At 43.7% G+C, this 18,676-nt stretch overlaps 1 non-coding gene across 1 annotated transcript; it reads left to right on the forward strand.

Annotated features, from left to right (window-relative positions):
* Positions 1 to 13,095: 13,095 nt before the first annotated feature.
* trnas-uga (transfer RNA serine (anticodon UGA)) lies at positions 13,096 to 13,177 on the forward strand. The gene has a single exon. It is a non-coding gene; the product is annotated as a tRNA-Ser (tRNA).
* The last annotated feature ends 5,499 nt before the right edge of the window (positions 13,178 to 18,676 follow it).

An 18,676-nucleotide genomic window follows, 5' to 3' on the forward strand; every position in this document is an offset into this window, starting at 1 on the left:
GATGTGAGGTAGCGTTGTTAGTAAAGGAGGAAATCAACGCAATAGTGAGGAAGGATATTGGCTCAGAAAATCACGATATGGAATCTGTATGGGTGGAGCGAAAATACCAAGGGGCAGAAAACGGTGGGGGTTGTCTATTGCCCCCCAAAGAGTAGTGATGCAGGAGAGGGCATTAAACAGGAAATAGGAGACGCATGCAAGTAGGGTACAACTGTAATCACGCTGACTTAATTTAACATGTAGTTTGGTCAAACCAAATTAGCAATAATACTGTGGGGAAGGAATTCCTGGAGTGCACATGATTGATTTCTAGACCAATACATTGAGGAACCAACTAGAGAACAGGCGATCCTAGATTGGGTATTGTGCGATGAGAAAGGATTGATTAACAATCTTTTGCGGGCTCCCTTCGAGAAGAGCGACCATAACATGATAGAATTCCTTATTTCAGATGGAGAGTGTAGTAGTTGAATCCGAAACTGGGGTCCTGAATCTAAATGAAGGAAATTATGAAAGTGTGAGTTGGCTAGGATGGATTGGGGAACTTCACAAAGGGATGAAGGTGGATAGGCAATGGCTAATATTAACAGAACATGTGCAGGAATTACAACAATTATTGATTCCTGTCTGGCACAAAAATAAAACAGGAATGGTGGCTTACAAAAGAAATTAGGGATAGTATTTATCCAAAGAGGAGACATATAAAATTGCTAGAAAAAGCAACAAGCCTGAGGATTGGAAGCAGTTTAAAATTCAGCAAAGGAGGACAGAGATTGACTCAGATGAAAAAATTAGAGTATGAGAGTAAACTAGCAGGAACATAAAAACTGACTGTAAAAGTTTCTCTAAATGTCAAGAGAAAAAGATTAGTGAAGACAATTAAAAATATACTTTGGTTCTGCTCTCAAAGTAGGACACAAACAACCTTCCAGAAATGTGAGGAACCAAGTTTCTACTGAAGGAAACCAGTATTACTTTTAAAGAAAAAATGCTTGGGAAATTAATGGAGTTAAAGGCTGACAAATCCCCAGGGCCTGATAATCTACATCCCAGAGTACCAAACGAAGTGGCCCTGGAAAGAGTGCATGCATTGGTGATCATCTTCCAAAATTCTATACTCTGGCACAATTCCTACAGATTGGAGGGTTGCAAATGTAACCGCACTTTTTTTTAAAAAAAAAGGAGGGGGAGAAAAAACAGGGAATTAAAGACCAGTTAGCCTCACATCAGTCGTGGGGAAAATGCTCGAGTCTATTTTAAAAGATGTGATAACAGAACAATTAGAAGGCATTAATGGGATTTGATAAAGTCAGCATAGGTTTATGAAAGGGAAATCATGCTTAACAAATCTACTGGAGGTTTTTGAGGATGTAACTAGTAGATTAGATAGGTGAGAACCAATGGATGTGGGAAACATGGATTTTCAGAAGGCCTTTGATATAGTCCCACAGAAGAGGACCGTGTGCAAAATTAAAGCACATGGGATTCGGGGAATAGACTGGCCTGGATTGAGAATTGGTTGACAGACTGGAAAGAGTGGGAATAAACTGGTCTTTTCCCGGGTGGCAGGCAGTGACTCGTGGGGCACGGCAGGGGTCAGTGCTTGGGACTTCAGCTATTCACAATATATGTCAATGATTTGGATGAGGGAACGGAACGGAATGTAACATTTCCAAGTTTGCAGACGACGCAAAGCTGGGGTGGAATGCGAGCTGTGAGGAGGATGCAAAGAGGGTCCAATGTGATTTCGACAAGTTGGGTGAGTGGGCAAGAACATGGCAGATGCAGTATAACGTGGATAAATGTGAGGTTATCTACTTTTTTTGTCAAAACAGAAAGGCAGTTTATTATCTGAATGGTGATAGATTGGGAAAATGGGGAGGTGCAACGAGACCTGGGTGTCCTTGTACACCAGTCGCTGAAAGCGAGCATTCAGATGCAGCAAGCAGTTAGGAAGGCGAATGGTATGTTGGCGTTCAATGCAAGAGGATTTGAGTACAGGAACAGGGAATGTCTTACTGCAGTTGTACGGGGCCTTGGTGAGACCCCATCTGGAGTATTGTGTGCAGTTTTGGTCTCCTTATCTGAGGAAAGATGTCATTGCCATGGAGGGAGTGCAACGAAGGTTTTGCAGACTTGTTCCGAGGATGGCAGGACTGACGTATGAGGAGAGATTGGGTCGACCAGGCCTATATTCGCTCGAGTTTAGAAGAATGAAGGGTGATCTCATCGAAACATATAAAATTCTAACAGGACGAGACAGACTAGATGCAGGGAGGATGTTCCCGGTGGCTGGGGAGTCCAGAACCAGGGGTCACAGTCTCAGGATACGGGGTATGTCATTTAGAACCGAGATGAGGAGAAATGTATTCACTCAGTGGGTGGTGAACCTGTGGAATTCACTACCACAGAAGGCAGTGGAGGCCAAGTCATTAGACTTATTCAATAAGCAGATAGATATATTTCTTAATGCTCAAGGGATATGGGGAAAAAGCGGGAACAGGGTACAGAACTAGACGATCAGCCATGATCATTTTGAATGGCAGAGCTGAATGATCCACTCTTGCTTTCATTTTCTATGAAATTGACAAAGATAAAACAGTCTAAACCCCCAACAGAATGTGTAGCACAGATATTAATGAGGAAGTGAGAAGCGTGCCCGTGAATTGGCTCCGTGGCTTAGTTGCTTAAAGAACTCCGGTCATAGATTCAACTCCCCGTGGTGCTTTTGTGGAATTTATGATGTTTAGTGAATTTGACCAGCAAAAGCATCGTGCGGTGTTTGTACTTTGTTCGGGGTCCAATACGGAACTGCTCAGAATATCTCTTCAAAATGCCCTTTTATTTTGCAGACAGACCCCTCAGAGAATGTGAGCGTAACACGTTAATGTAAGGACACGTTCTTGTTTCTGGGCTCGTTGAGGTCGGGGTATAATTCTCGATTCGAGGTCCATATCCCGTAGAATCCCCAATTTAGCCCTTGACTTTTTATCTTTAGTGGCGGTTCAGACTTTTGCAAATAGGGAAAAGAAATCCCCAAATCACTCCACCTCAATCTCAAACGCTTTCAGAAGAAGTTCATTTCAAACAATCAGGACCTTAAAGGCACCTCAATGACTTCCACTTTCATTGAACGAGCTTTGCTTGCAATTGCATTCGACCTTGAAACCGCTCTGGGCTTTCATCTCACTGAAGCAGAGTCTGGCCGCTTTGTATCTATGAGCATGTCACTGACGAGGTTCGCTTTAACATTGGTCTCTATCAATTTTTAAAATTTCACCAAGCCTCAAGGAAAAGAAACAGAGAATCGACCTGTCCCTGTAAGTGATGAATTGAAGGGATTGGTGCTCCAAGCAGATCTGAAAAGTGCGCAGTGCAGGCGCTCAGGCATTCCAAATCCACCCTCTCGCCACTCGGCGATCTCATTGACTGAGCTTTACACTGGTCTTGTGTCACCGCGCTGAAATCGAACACGTTTCTCTGAACTTCACAGTTGCTGTTTCCGGAGTGAAGACCAGCTCGTTGGTTGAAGCTTGCAGGAGTAAAAATCCAGTCATTTTGGAGAAGTAAACTGACAGTAGACAACTGTTATATTGGTGGCTGCAATCTCATAGTTTCGCTCAGTGAATTGCTGGTTTAGCAGGTGACCTCTTTGTATGTTTCGGTGGTGCTCTCATTTAGCGAGAAAGTTTGATGGTTCGAACCCTTATTTATTTTTTCTCCAAGGATTCATCGCCTCAAAGTTCCAGGGTTTCAATCTGTGTTTGGTTTGTAAGAAAATGTACCGTGATCATAGCCGGCTGAGCAGTGCTGATATTCCACCACTGAAACTGCGGTCGGAAATCAGGCACATCAATCATATAAAGGAATGGAACATTGGCTTCACGGATATCACAACTGATAACCCATTTCTTTTAAGCGGGTTTACTTTAAATCAGTTAACGCCTGCTTTAAATGGTAGACTCAGGACTGTCAAACAAACATAGAATAATTACCACAGTCATTTTTAGACTGGACGCCGCACGGTGACTTTGATGTCAGTGACGAGCGACGGGAAAGACCAAAGTGCCATTTGCCCCTCTCACTGTGGCCGTGAAGGACTGTGTCCAGGCTGAAGTTCTGTTCCCACCGGATGATCCTCCCCCCAGATTGTGCTTTCTGAGCTCCAGTTAGGTGATGCTAAACACTCAGGTGGGAAAGACCAAAATCGACAACAAGGTGTTTAAAACATAGCTGATTTATTTAACATATCCAGAATCTTAAACTCCAGCCCAGTTATAGCGGTTATTAACATCAGCAGAAACAAACCCCAAATGTCAGAATGAATATGGTTCAGTCCTGGATGGATGGGATTAACAGCAGAATCCAACCCCTGCAGTCACTTGTGAACTCGCTGGTGTCTCAGCACGTGTGATGACTGAACGAATCCCTTCACACACATAGAATCATAGAAAGTTACAGAACAGAAGGAAGCCATTCGGCCTATCGTGTCTATGACGGCCGAAAAAGAGCTATCCAACTTAATCGCACTTTCCAACACTTGGTCATAGCCCTGTAGGTTACGGCACTTCAAATGCACATCTAAGTACTTTTTAAATGAGTTGAGGTTTTCTGCCTCGACCACCCTTTCAGACAGTGAGTTCCAGACCCCTAACATCCTGTCCGCTTCTGTGTATCCTGTTACTTTTTCACTGCTGTCCGGAAGTCCATGAACAACTCCCACCAAAGTCTTGCATTCTATTCTGTTACTCATTTCCACGCAAAGCCTTTCTACTGCGTGCTCACCTTTACTGATATGTCTTCTTTCTCATGCAGTAATAGTATCCCTCCTCAATATCGCTACTCCACCGCCTTTTCCAATGTCCCTATCCTTTCTAAACGGCTTATAACTTGAAATATTTATCTCCCAGTCATGCCCAGTTTGTAGCCAGGTCTCAGTGATGAGCACTAAGTCATGCACTATAAGCTCAATTTAGGCTTCTAATTCCCTTGTTTTATTTCTTATGCTACGGACATTAGTGTATAGAACATTTAATTGGGCATTAGAACTTGTCCTACCCTTATGCCCTGATGTTGTGTTTAACATACTTGGTAAATAAGGTTGGTGAGCTGCAGACACAAGTGGTAACATGGGATTATGTTATAGTGTCAATAATGGAGACCTTGCTCAAACAAGCGGAGGAGTGGCCACTTACATATTCCTGGCTACAACGTATTCAGGAAAGGCAGGGGATAAAAGTTGGGGGGGGGGTGTGGACCAGGCACTATTGATCAAAAATACTGTTACAGCGGTAGAAAGGGTCGCCATGCTTAAGGGTTCAAAGGCAGAATCTATTTGTTTAGAATTAAGGAAAAATTGAGGAGCTATTACGCTGCTGGATGCAGACTATAGGGGGCCAACTAGTGGGAAGGAGATGGAGGAGGAAATTGCAGAAAGATGCAATAATTTTAGAGCATTGATAAAAGGGAACTTCATTTATCCGAATATAGACTGGGAAAGAGCAGTGCAAAAGTCAAAGAGGGCGACCAATTCCTGAATTGTGTCCAAGAGAACTTTCTTAATCTGTATTTCTTCAGCCCAACGAGGAAGGAAGCAGTGCTGGATTTATTTCGGGGAAAGAAGTGGGGCAAGTGGAGCATGATTCAGTGGGGGAGCATTTGCAGCAGGTTTAGTATAGTTATGGAAAATGCAAGGAAATATCAAGCATGAAAATACTGAACTGGGAAGAGCGAATATCAGCGAGTTGAAAAGTGATCGGGTCCAGGTGGATTGGAATCAAAGATTGGCAGGTAAAGCAGTAAATGAGCAATGGGAGGCTTTGAGTGAGGAGATAGTTCGGGTACAGACTGGACACATTCTTACTAGGGTAAAGGTTGGGCATGCAAAACTAGAGCTCCCTGGATGACAACAGAATATTTGAGACAGCATTTTGTACATTCTGACCACCAATGTCCGGACAGGTGTGCCCGCGGTTATCAACCACAACCTCGTCACCTCCACGCTGAAACAAAAAGGGGCCACATTCTGCTTCAGTGAGATGAAATCCGAGAGCGGTTTCAAGGTCAATTGCAATTGCGAGCAGAATGCATTCAGAAGACGTGAGATTATTGAGATACCGACAAACACCCTGCCAGTTTGAACAGCAGCTCAAGATCAAAGGTCGGGGGGGAAAAAAAATGATGGCTTCTCCGGGATTTGAACCCGGGATCTCTCACATATTTCAAACAACAAACCCGAAGCGAGAATCATACCCCTCGACCAACGAGCCCGCTGAGCAAAAAAAACAAGCAGTAGTTTCTGAGTATCAGCGGCCACTTTCCCCAAATCTCCTTCAAAGTTCCGTTAATAAAAATGTGTCCGTGCATTAGTGAAGAATCATAAAGCCAATTTCTTCACTGTTGGGTTTTGTTTAGGGCTCCTGACGCTGATAAAGATGATTGGGGACAGTTGATGAGTTAATGGTTGCAAGGGCGCAGATACTCCGGTGCAACGGTGCAGATACTCCAGTGTGAGGGTGCAGATACTCTGCTGCAAAAGTGCAGATACTCGGATTTAAGGGTGCAGATACTCGGATGTGAGGATTTGTTGCCGCGACTGAAATGCGGCTTAGAACTGTTGTTATTATCCAAGGCAGCGCTGCAGGATCCTTTCATGATCTCTCACAAATCAACTGAAACCGTTCGGAATGTGAATACAATTTTGCGTTTCCAAAATAAAAGGGAGTGACATTCATTGAGGAAACAGTCTGGTGTCGGTCACTGCAGAAATATCGATGTCAGACCTTGTCTGTCAAGAAGAATTCAGATTTCGGCGAAGCCAATCACAGGTGAAATGATGGAAGATCGGCCGCACTCAGCTGGCCATCGAAACCGGGCAATTGTTTTGCAGCCAAAACAAACAACAGAACCAGGAAATGCGAGACCATGAAGATAAAAGTTTCCCTACCGTCCCTGGGTGGGATCGAACCACCAACCTTTCGGTTAACTTCGAACGCGCTAACCGATTGCGCCACAGAGGCACACGTTTGCTGTTGAACTACTGATTCAACGAACTAAAAATTCAGGTTGCAGCGATCAAAATAAATTCTCTCTGCTATCAGTTTATTTTTCCAAAATAAAGTGTGTGAAGTTTGCACGACCGAAAATCTGTGCTCTATTATTCCTGAACATTAAACTCACCTTGCCATTAAACACCTGTATGTTGGAAGACTCCGTCCCCTCGTGGTCGAGAGGATTGATTTCTCGAGCTGTGATTCGTCAATCTCTATTCCAGTAATATTCAGGTTTGCTGAAAATGAGATGAGATGAAATGAGCAGGTCCGACGAGCAGGTCTGTGACACGACTCGGTGTTTACAAAGATGTCTCTTGCACTTACAGTGAAGCGGACGGCAGTTTTCACTCTTAAACCAGTAACCATGATGTTCAGAAAAAGTGTGGCCGAGACTTACTCGATTTCAGCGCGGTGACACTGGGTCAGAGTAAAGTTCAGTTCAGGCGATTGCCGAGTGGCGAGAAGGTGGATTTGGAACTCCTGTGCGGCTGCACTGCGAGTTGTCCAGATCTGCTTGGAGCGATGTTCACTTCAATTCATCACTGACAGGGACAATTTGATTCCAAGATTCTTTTTCTCTGCTGCTTGGTGAGATTTCAAAAGTTGTGAACGACCCACACCGACCCCAAACTCGTCACTTCCACTCTGACAGTTGGAACGCGGCCACACTCTTCCCTTCAGTGAGATGAAAGCCGGGAGCGATTTCACGGTCGAATGCAATGGCGAACAAAACTCATTCCAAGAAAGTGCAGGTCATTGAGGTGCCTTTAAATTCCAAACTGTTTGCACTGAACTTCTTCCCAAAGCGTTTAAGATTCACATGGAGCGATTTGGGGACTTCTTTTCCATCTTTGCAAAAGTTTCAACCGCAGGTCAAAATCAAAAGTCGAGGGCGGAATGAGACGCCTTCCTGAAATTTGAGAACCAGGGAAGCAGACTTTAGAGCAAGGTTCTGTTTATTGAGAAAAAGCAGATACAATATTCATCCCGGAACGATCCAGAATCTGATCAGCTCGAAAAGTAACGGTTACCCCGTGATTTGAACACGCAGCCTTCTGGTGACGCAACAAGTCATGAAGATTGAAGCAGGAAGTTGAAAAGTGGGAATTGATAGATTCAGTGAGTGGGCAAAACTGCGGCAAATATAGTTCAATGGGGGGTGAGCGAGATCATCCAATTTAAATCTAACAAAGATAAATCAGAATGTTTTCTAAATGGTGAGAAGCTAGGAACTGTGGAGGAGCAGAGAGATTTCGGGGTCCAAGTACAGAAAGCGCTACCAACTAGTGTACAGGTACAGAAATTAATTAAAATATCTAATGGACCATCAGTACGGCCGGTTAACTGTTGATTAGAGTGTGTTGTAACCCCTTAATCACGGATTCGATTCTTTTAATTTACTTTACTTATTTCGGCTTTTTATAACATTTAAAATCGAAGCTTTACAAAAAAAATATAAAGACAGATTTGAGAGGACAGTTTTTTGAATAATATCCATTGTCACTTTGCCCCTGGACCGGAGAAACACGTCTTTCTTTTTATTCGGGTTTTTTTTGGCAACTGACCCTGTGACGCAATGGCTCGTGTGTTGGACTTCTACTTGTTTTGTTTGATAAGCCATTCAAAGGCTGTGGATTCGAGTTGCAACGGCGTTGGATTTTAGTTCGGGAGCTGGGAAGTGAAATTTTGCAGCAAAACCGCAACAGGATCATTAATGTCCGTCAAGGATGTGAAACTGCCCCCTACACTTCATCTTACACAAGTGGCTCCAGTCACACCCGAATTCATGATTCTTAAACCACTCTGAGCTGGATTGGCGAAACTCTCTCAAGAAGGAGACTCAACATCTGCTCAGACCGAAAGTCAATCTGCTCGACTTCCGGCTCTGTCAGTCTGCATGTTCCTTCAGACAGGTTTCTAACTGGACACATGCATCCTGCTGCCGTGGCAGCATTGGTGCTTGAGGCGTAGAATTCTTGCTTGCAGTAATTCTATTCCTGTAAAACTAGCTCCTGAAGTGTCGGATGGAAAGTATCCTGGCTGAGCGGCCTCTGGCGCTGGTTTAAAGCTCCAGTTAAATCCCACGATTTGAAGATGGATCAAAATCATAGTTTGTGTCTACAAAACCGCAGCCTCCCTCCTGTAAACAAGTAATACTCAACATCTCTTCTGATATTTCAACAGCGTAGTCCAGAGGAACCACATGGCAATTCAGATAAGTAGATGCATTTTCGAAAACATCAATTCTACCTTCAACTCCTGTCGAAATGTTCACAAACAAAAGGATTGCTTGATCGAGGTGAGACTCGAATTAACAACCCCGGCATTTCCCGAGCCTGTAACTCATATAAGGACCGATTGCGCCGTTAGAGCCCGGTCACTCTGATCACCTGTCCCACTCTGCTGGAAAGAATCTTAAGGTGAGAGATCCTTACCTGTGGAAACGTGTCCTGTCCCCGTGATGAAACTAATATCTGCACTTTCACTTTCAGCTTCTTTCACATCCTCTGCTCCATCGCACTGCAATCGGGTTTTCTGTGAACAGGTCAAAATAAACATTGGCAGAAATTATGTCAGTGGTAAAATTCGAATCGAGAAACGCCCCAGACATTGAAACCAGCGATTTAAACCACCAGCTCACACTTCCACAAAACAAGGCATGTCTTTAAAGGTCCGTTTAATGATAATATAAATTAATTGAAGCTAATTGACCGTATTTGCCGGGTGATGGGTTGTTCCCCTGAGAGCAGAGAAGGTTCAGAGGAGATTTGATAGAAGTGTTCAAAGTCATGAAAGGTTTAAAGTTAATAAAGAGAAGCTGTTTTAATTGTCGAAATGGTCGGAAACCAGAGGTCACAGATTTGAGGTGATTGCAAAAGAACCAAAGGCGATATGAGGAAAAACTTAATGACGCAGCGAGTAGTTCTGATCTGGAATGCGCTGCTTGAAAGGATGGTGGAAGCAGATTCAATCGTGACTTGAAAAAGGAATTTGAAGGGGAAAAATACAGAGCACCGGGAAAGGGCCGGGGAATGGGACGAATTGGATTGCTCTTACAAAAAGCAGGCACGGGCTCGTTGAGCCCAATCGCCTCCTTCTGTGATTCGATGGACAGAAGCGGTCTGAATGAATGGGCGATCGGTTGTGGGTAACAGGGAAATTTTCGACTGGTTGTCCGGTTGTGTTAATGACGGCTCCTTGTTCTCGGATTATGGTTTTCATTTTGGACGTTTCACTGATTGATACGTGAGAGTTCCCCAGTTCAAATCCCAGAACCCGCCTGTTTCACTATTTCCAGTGAGGATTTACTCATTTCTTTCTCACATCTTTTCAGCGTTGCAGAAAGCAGCATTGAATTAATTCTCGAACATGTTTGAGGTCCAGAGGTCAGAATGCAGCCGGTTTATCGACGCAACACACACGGAGAGAGTAAAATGCCTCACGGCGGTGTGCAGATTGAAACTGAAGGTGAATTTATCCCAATTCAGGCGATCTCAGAGGTGCAGAACAAAAATGCGCCTTAATTGGTCGGGAAAACGAACCCTGTTCCCTCGCGTGGTAAGTGCAAATTCTACCAGTGAAACAGCAACGTTTGCTGTGTCCAATTGGAAACCTGTTCAAAACAACATATCATTTCACAAATCTCCTCTGAGCACCTTGCGCATTCTGATTTACAGCCCTGCATTACGAGCACTCGCTGCTTGTGATGGCCGAATGGTTAAGCCGTCACATCTAAAACTCGACGGGGTCTTTTGGTAAAACATTGGAATCCTGCTCGCGGCGCTATTGTTTACAGTTTTATTCAATGCTCAAATAAATATGAACTGGAGATAACGGGCCGCATTTCCTTCTCTCAGAGAGATCCTCCACCGCGGCAGAGCCTTTTAATTGGGAGCCCAATGGTCTCTTGCAAAATTTCAAGGTGCGTGAAGGAAACTTCACAATAATCCACAACTGGAGAATTGTGTCCAATTCTGGGCACCGCACTTTAGGAAGGATGTGAAGGCCTTAGGGGTGGCGCAGAAAAGATTTACTGGAATGGTTTCAGGGATGAGGGACTTCAGTTACGTGGATAGACTGGAGAAGCTGGGGTTGTTCTCCTTCGGGCAGGAAGGTTGAGAGGACATTTGACAGAAGTGTTCAAAATCATGACGGGTTTAGATAAAGTAAATAAACAGAAACTGCTCCCGTTGGCGGAAGAGTCGAGAATCAGAGGACATCGATTTACGGTGGTTGACCAAAGGAGATATGAGGAAAAACGTTTTAAATCAGCGAGTAGTTCTAATCGGGAATGCATCTCCTGAAAGGGTGATGGAAGCGGATTTAATCGTTAATTTCTAAAAGGAATTGGACAAGTATTTGAAGGAAATATATTTGCGGTCTACAGGGAAAGAACGGGGAAATGGGACGAACTGGATTGCTCTTAAAGAGATCCGGGGCAGGCTCAATGGGCCGAATGGCCTCCTTCTGTGCAGTAACGATTCTTTGAGTGTATGATTCCATCTCTCTCAAGCTTCATTTAAAATTCTTTTAACTTGATATTCAGGCTTATTTTCTATACTTTTATCTCTATCTCTCCCTGTCTCTGTCCCGCTCTGTTTTCCCCTGATGGACTTCTCAGGCTTCATTGAACGGCCAAAGCTCATCGAACCTGCGACACCAGCAGAGAACGCTAAAGATCGAAAGAATGAGACGGGAGGAAAAGTAAAGGACCAACCCAGATGATGAATTCGTAGCCAATGTCCACATATTGATGTCTCTTCGTCCTCATAGTGAAATTATCAGTACTTTTAGCCCAGTATAAAAACAAAGTCTTGTATTTATAAAGCGCTTTTCACGACATCAAGACGTCCCAAAGCGCTTTACAGCCAATGAAGTATTTTTGAAGTGTAGTCACTGTTATACTTGTGGGAGAGTGGATAATCTGCGGATGCCGAGACAGACAACAATGTAGCTACAGAGCAATTAATTCTGCAAAGTCTCACTTGATATTACAACTCGCACATTCGAAACGAATGTGGTAAAGAGAGGCTAATATTGTTGATATGAAATAGTTAATGTACGTCTTCACATTGCCGTACATCGGAATAGAAAAAGTGATAGGATGTAGAGAATGGTGGCCGATCGGCTGTGGGTGGCACCGAATTCTGCATTGGTTTCACCCCTCTGTTATCAGTGGCTCTTTGGTCTTCTGGTATGATTCTCGCTTTGGGGATTTGCTGATTGTTATGTGAGAGATCCCGGACGAGCCCTGCGGTGTTACCATTTATAGTTCAAAATCACAAATTGGTTTCTCACGTCTCGTCAGCGGTGTAGTCGGCAGGATTGTCTTAATTCCAGTGCATGGAGGACAGAATGCAGAGGTTCTGTCGACGACAACACACATGGAGAAAGGAAAATGTCACAAGATGGTGTTCAAATTGAAGCTTAATGTAAACGTATCCGAATTCACATGACCTCATGAATGGAGAATGAAAAATGCTCGTCGATTGAGCGGTGGTCGAACTCGGGCCTCCCGCGCAGACAGCAAGAATTTGATCACTGAAATAACAAAGTCCGCACAGCAGCCGGTGGTCTGCGCTCAGTTCGAAACCTGTCTAAAAGAACATACAGTCTCAGAGTTCTCCTGTCATAACCTTCTTCATTCTCTTCTGCAGCCGTGTCGGATTTGTCGCTTGCAGCAGCGATGACCCAATGATTAAGGCGTTAGACTTGCAATGTGATTTTCCAACCCAGCTTCGACGCAACACACGTGGAGAATGGAAAATGTCTCAAATGGTGCGCAGATTTAAGCTGAAGGCGAATGTCGCACAATTCACGCGATCTTATGAATGGAGAATGAAAATAATCCTAAACGAACCGGAAATCGAACCCCGGTTTCTCACGTGATAAACGAGAATTCTATCACCGAGACAGCAAAGTCAGCACATTAACAAGCTGTAAGTTTCCAGTTGGAAACCTGTCTGAGAGAACAAAGTGTCACAGATCTCGTGTGATAACCCTACGCATTCTGATTTATAGCTGTGCATCATCGATGTTTCCAGCTGTGATGGCCGAGTGGTTAAGGCGTTGGACTTGAAATCCAGTGGGGTTTCCCTGCACAGGTTCGAATCCTGTTCGCAGCGCTACTTTTTAAAGTTTGTTCAGTGTTCAAATTAATATGAACTTGAACGAACGGACCTTGTTCGCTCCCTCAGAGAGGTGCTCCATCGCCAACGACGCTTTTAACTCGGAGCCCAATGATCTCTTGCAAAATTGCAAGACACGTGAAGGAATCTCTCCCAAGCTCCATTCTAAATTCTGCTCGTTCGCAGAACTTGACATTTATACAATTTTTTTCTGTGTTTTAATCTCTCCCTGTCTCTGTCTCTTGACTTTGCCTGTTTTCTCCTGATGGACTTCTCAGGCATCGTGAACAGCGAAGAATGATGGAACCTGCAACACCAGCAGAGAAGGGTAAAGATGGAAAGACTGAGACGGTAGGAAAAGAAATGGTGCAACCCAGCTGATGAATTCGTAATTAATGTCCACACATTTATGTTTCTTCCCCTCACAATGAAAAAATCAGCAATTTGAGTACAGTACACTTATGATAGAGTGTATAATATGCGGATGTTGAGACCGACAATCGAACCTTTGCCGTGGTGATGAAAGCGCCGAATCCGAAACACTGAACCCCAAGGAAACGCTGAAAATTCGTTGCTGCGAACAAGCAGAGCAACGCGGCCTTTCCTACTTGGCCCTTTGTAATTCAGGTCATTTTCCTGCCAGACAAACTGCTCGCACAAAATGGCATTTTCTGTTCGAAATAATACCGCGACAGATGTGATGTTCAGGCAATGACATCACCAAGTGCAAGTAGGCATGTACATGAAATGGAAAGTGAGGTAAAATACTACCACAAGCTGCTGATTGACATGTTTCCATTTCCAAAATTCACGCACTGAATGCAGCTCCTTGGAAAACTGCAAGGCCACGCAGGTCCATCATGAATCGTTTGAAGCAACTGGCAGTTTAAAGTGGCATCTCCTGCTGCTTCTGTGGGGAGTGAGAGAGAGGCACTGCCGGTATTTGCGTGCAGTTTGATTTTGCACAGAACTGCACAGAGAAACAGCAAATATACCGGGGCTGTGAGATGTTCTATATTATTCATATTGAGCCACAGGAATATCCGCAGTCAGAAGCTGAAAAGAAGGAGAGATAAGAGGCCTGAGAATAAACACAGAGCTGAATGAATCACGAAAGAGCGAAAGAAAAACTAATGTCATCAGTTCCACTTTGTCTCGTGCACAATCTTGGGAGCTCCCCAATGGCCTGGTGGTGAGAATTCGGGACTCTCACCGCCGCGAGGTTCGATTCCCAGTCAGGGAATTAATTTTAAAAAGAGTTATGAACTGATTAAATTAATTACATGAAGCTAATTAAATCCTGTTCGTCGTTGAATCCCTGTTTTAATCACCATGAATCAATCGATAACATTCTATTTCAGACTGAAGGCGATGTTGACGTGGTTACCGAGAGACATTCCAAACTTTAATAAGATTTTTATGCTTTGAATGTGATGATTTTTTATTCATTTTATAGACTGCATCTTAAGAGTGGGATTAAAAACGCAGTAGAGTCGTTGTTAAATTTAACATTAACTGGCAATTGTCGCTGTTTATCACAGGAGCGCCCGAACTGGTTCTCCGATCAAGATGAAAGTAACGCAACGAGGAACATCTGATACAACACGAAAGGCATCGGGCTATGACAAAAATCCCCACCGTTTTGCTTTTCCAAAATAAAGGGTGTGAAATTTATTCTCTGAACATAGGAACAGTCTGGTCGCACTCACTACAGAAATCTCCATGTCACAGCGAACCAGCTCTCCTGCTGCGAATGCGGCCTCCCTTCGGGCCTTTCGGGGGCTTGTCTGTCAAGGAGAATTGTAATCACCGTGAAGCCAATGTTCCATTCCTTTATATGATTCATGTGCCTGATTTCCGACCGCAGGGTAAATGGTAGAATATCAGCCCTGCTCAGCTGGCATTGATTCCGGTACATTTTCTTGATTCCAAATCATGCGTTGAAACCCTGGAACTTTGAGGCGATGAATCCTGAGGAAAAATAAAATAAGGGCTCGAACAATCAAACTTTCACGCCAACGGATAACACCGCCGAGAACAGGTGAAGAGATCACCTGCTCAACCAATAATTCACTGGGCTAAACTTTGAGATTGCAGCGACCAATACAACAACTATCTACAGTCAGTGAAAAATGAATGATTAAAGCTTGTAGGAGTGAAAATCCAACCAGCAGGTCTTCACTCTTAAACCAGCAACTATGAAGAAAAACATGCCGGAGAAATACTCGATTTCAGTGCGGTGACACTGGGCCAGAGTAAAGTTCATTCAATATAATTGCCGAGTGGCTGGAGGGTGGATTTGGAACTCCTGACCGATTGCACCACGCATTTTCCAGATCTGCTTGGATCACCAATCCCTTCAGTTCATCACTTGGAGGGACAATTCGATTCTCGGTTTCTTTTTCCTGACGATTGATGAAATTTTACAAATTGGAAGCGATCAATATCAAAGCTAAACACGCCACCGACATGCTCACAGATACAAAGCGGCCACACTCTGCTTCAGTGAGATGAAAGTCAAGAGCGATTTCACGGTCGAATGCAATGGCTAACACAATTCATTCAACGAAAGTTCAGGTCGTTGAGGTGCCTTTAAAGTCCTGATTGTTTCGATTGGACTTCTTCCCAAAGCATTTGAGTTTCACGTGGGACGATTTGCGGACGTTATTTTCTTTTGTGCAAAAGTTTCAACTGCAGTTTAAGATCAAAATTCCTGGGACGACAGTTGTTCACAATTTATCGGTGCTGGGACCACTGCTGTTCACAATTTATCGGTGCTGGGCCACGGTTGTTCACAATTTATCGATGCTGGCACAACTGTTGTTCACAATATATCAGTGATAGGACCACTGTTGTTAACACTTCATCAGTGGTGGGACCACTGTTGTTCACAATTTATCGGTGCTGGGACCACTTTTGTTCAAAATTTACATTCATGATTTGGACACGGGAATCGGAAGTACAATTTCAAAATTTAGGGACGACACCTAATTGCGAGCTGTCGTTAATACAAAGAAAAATGCGAATAATAAAGGAAGACATTAGTAAATTTTCAGAATGGGCGTGTAAATGGCAAATTAATTGCAATATTTATTATATACTCCCTTGCCTTTTTGCCCCACCACCCCCACCTCACTAAATGCATTACCTCACACTTCTTCAGATTGAATTGCATTTGCCACTTTTCTTTCCACCTGTCTGCTCTCTGGATATTTTCCTACAGTCGACAGCTTTCCTCCTCACTATCAACCACAGGAACAATTTTTGTATCATCTGCAAATTTCTTCATCATGCCCCCTACATTTCAGTCTAAATCAATGATCTGTACCATGAAAAGCAGGGACCTGGTACGAAGCCGCATGGAACTCCAGTCGAAACAGCCTTCCAGTCACAAAAGCACCCGTCGACCACAACCGCTTGCTTCCTGCTACTCAGCCAATTTTGGATTCAACTTGCCAATGTCCCTTGCATCCAATGGGCTTTTACATTTTTGACAAATCTGCCATGTAGGACTTTGTCAAAAGCCTCGTTAAAATCCATGTAGACTACATCAATCGCGATACCCTCATCGATCCTCCTTGATACCTCCTCAAATAATTCAATTCAAACGACCATCCCTTAACAAATCCACGCTGACTGTCCTTGATTAATCCGTGCCTTTCTAAATGACGATTCATACTTCCCATCGAGTTTATGCTGACTGGCCTGTATTTACTCGATCTTTCCCTTTCTCCCTTTTTAAACAATGGTACAACGTTAGCAATCCTCAAATCCTCCTGCACGACGCCTTTTGCCAGGGTGGATTGGAAAATGATGGTCAGAGCCTCCGCTATTTCCTTCCTTGCTTCTGTTAACAACCTGGGATATATTTCATCTGGGCCTGGAGATTCAGGTCGAGCGATTTGGGGACGTCATTTCCTTTTATGCAAAAGTTTCAACTGCAGTTCAATTTCAAAATTCCTGGAACCACAGTTGTTCATAATTTATACATGCTGGGACCACTGCTGTTCACAATTTATCGGTGCTGGGACCACTGTTCACAATTTATCAGTGGTGGGACCACTGTTGTTCACAATTCATCAATGGTGGGACCACTGTTGCTCAAAATCTATAGCTGCTGGGATCACTATTTTTCAAAATTTATCGGTGCTGGGACCACTGTTTTTCAAAATTTATCGGTGCTGGGACCACTGCTGTTTACAATTTACATTTCTGATTTCTACACTGGAATCGGAAGTACAATTTCAAAATTTAGGGACGACACCTAATTGCGAGCTGTAGTTAATACAAAGGAAAAATGCGAAAAATAAAGGAAGACATTAGTAAATTTGCAGAATGGGCGTGTCAATGGCAAATTAATTACAATGTTTATTGTACACTCCCTTGCCTTTTGCCCCCCCCTCCCTCAACTAAATGCATTACCTCACACTTCTTCAGATTGAATTGCATTTGCCACTTTTCTATCCACCTGTCCGCTCTATGGATATCTTCCTGCAGTCGACAGCTTTCCTCCTCACTCTCAACCACAGGACCAACTCTTGTATCATCTGCAAATTTCTTCATCATGCCCCCTACATTTAAATCTAAATCAATGATCTGTACCATGAAAAGCAGGGACCGAGTACGAATCCGCATGGAACCCCACTCGAAACAGCCTTCCAGTCACAAAAGCACCCGTCGACCACAACCGCTTGCTTCCTGCTGCTCAGCCAATTTTGGATTCAACTTGCCAATGTCCCTTGGATCCAATGGGCTTTTACATTTTTGACAAATCTGCCATGTAGGACTTTGTCAAAAGCCTCGTTAAAATCCATGTTGACTACATCAATCGCGATACCCTCATCGATCCTCCTTGATACCTCCTCAAATAATTCAATTCAAACGACCTTCCCTTAACAAATCCACGCTGACTGTCCTTGATTAATCCGTGCCTTTCTAAATGACGACTCATACTTCCCATCGAGTTTAGGCCGACTGGCCTGTATTTACTCGATCTATCCCTTTACCCCTTTTTCAGCAATGGTACAACGTTAGCAATCCTCAAATCCTCCTGCACGACACCTCTTGCCAGGGTGGATTGGAAAATGATGGTTTGAGCCTCCGCTATTTCCTTCCTTGCTTCTGTTAACAACCTGGGATCTATTTCATCTGGGCTTGGAGATTCAGGTCGAGCGATTTGAGGACTTCTTTTTCCTCTTTGCAAACGTTTGTCCCGCAGGTCAAGATCACAAGTCTTGGTCCAAATTAGGATGTCTTCCGGCTTTGAACCTCAAATCGTGAATTATACCCCGATCCCAACGAGCCGAGAAACAAGAACGTGTCCTTAAATTAACGTGTTACAGGCACATTCTCTGAGAGGTCTGTCTGTGGAATGAAAGGGCGTTTTTGAACAGTCATTCTGTTATCCGTTTCCTCCTGAAACCTGAACAAAAACGAACACCACATTGTTATTTTGTCGCTTTACTCCATAAATTAGGTAAAATAATGAACTGCACA

Source organism: Heptranchias perlo, chromosome 20 (assembly GCF_035084215.1).
Source record: "Heptranchias perlo isolate sHepPer1 chromosome 20, sHepPer1.hap1, whole genome shotgun sequence".
NCBI classification, from domain to species: Eukaryota; Metazoa; Chordata; class Chondrichthyes; order Hexanchiformes; family Hexanchidae; genus Heptranchias; species Heptranchias perlo.